The sequence below is a fragment of the Chanos chanos genome, chromosome 11 (assembly GCF_902362185.1).
Source record: "Chanos chanos chromosome 11, fChaCha1.1, whole genome shotgun sequence".
Lineage (NCBI taxonomy): Eukaryota > Metazoa > Chordata > Actinopteri > Gonorynchiformes > Chanidae > Chanos > Chanos chanos.
Genome location: NC_044505.1, coordinates 12,870,917 through 12,872,578, shown reverse-complemented (window position 1 = coordinate 12,872,578; position 1,662 = coordinate 12,870,917).

The following is a 1,662-nucleotide window of genomic DNA, read 5'->3' as shown; positions in this document are numbered from 1 at the left end:
CTCTTAATACTTACACACACACACACACACATGCACGCACACACAAATATCTTAGATGGAAATACAACAATGTCATTATCTTTAATAATGCTCTTGGGTGCATTATAAAAAATATATATGTGCTTTTTTACACCTTAAAGTTTCTTCTTATGAATCTTTGTTACACGGAGATGAAATAATGTGATGTTTGTGTAGTCCTGCAAAACAGCTGTGGAAACAGCTCTGGAATAAGTTAGAGAGGAGACTCATGGGTAATGTAGTTTAGGATGTTTGTACAGATTCAATAAAATATACATTAATCAACACATTTAAACTCTCCATTATCTCTTCCTTTTCTCAATAAATTTTCATGTTAACACATTTATTTGTATAGTAAGGAAAGTGTATTTGAATAAGTGAGAACTGCAGAACTGCATAGTCAACTCAAAAGTAACAAGAAGAAAACCTCAGACACCATTAAATACATTACCCATAAAAAAAAAAAAAAGAGAACGATATCTGTGAATTTATTAAATTCTCGTTTCCTCATTCCAGTCACCACTTTCTGCGCTATAACTGAGCTTGAGCCGTGCTTAAAGTTGAATGTAGAAGTTCTCAGTTTGTAAGTTCTGCTGATTCAGTCATTCTCTCTTGTAAGAGAACATATGTGTATATTTTCCCGTGTATGTCTGCATTATTCTGGAATATAAGACAAGTAATAAGCAAATTTCTCCTAATATACTATCATATATGCACATATTAAGTAGACTTATTCTGCTGATGATTGATTAGATTTGTAGCTGAAAACAAGTTGACCTCAACTTGTCATTGTAGCTTTATATTACACACTGTATTACTGCCCCCCCACCCCCACCCCAACACACATACACACACACACACACACACACACACACTCCCTGCTTTTTAAAACTTCATTTTCATTGAATTTCCCCCATCTGATCCTCTTTTGTCATTTTAAGTCATCCAAAATGGCTCCCTCTTCGGGATGTGATTCGTATCAGAGTCTAACAATCACATTATTGTTGTAATCCCACAAGTGAACAACAGAGGGAGCAGTAGATCTTGTTCTTAACACATGCCTGATAAGTGCTGACGGAAAACACTGACGGAAGAGGAATCAGCTTATTCTCTGTCTACCACATGTACTGTCCAGTTTATGATAAAAGTTCTCCACTTCTTTTGCTTGGCTTTCTGTATGGGTGGAAATGGTTGACTGAAAATAAAACAGGTCAAAATGTTTTGTTGACAGGTTTATCTCACCAACATTCAACACAGAGCCCAATATCTCCTGACCTGTTCGTTCACATGTTCTACATTAGACCTTCACAATCCAGATTCAAAAGGCATGAGGATAAAGATCTGAAGACATAGATTTGCTGAATGGTGTATGACATTAAGCATTTTAAAACACTAAACTTTTTGTGGACATACAAAATGGTGGAAAAGTTTTTTGTTGTTGTTTGTTTGTTTTGTTTTAAAAATAAGCTATGTGGAAGTACATTTTTAAAAAAAATACTAAAATTGAAAACCAAAATACCAAAAACTCTGTTTTACTTCAAATCAGTCTCCCAAAAAAACCATTTGAAAAAGAGAGACATTGTAAACTCATCGACTGCAGGTGGTACACAGTGCTTCCTCTCTTTGACTACTCTGTGACTTCTT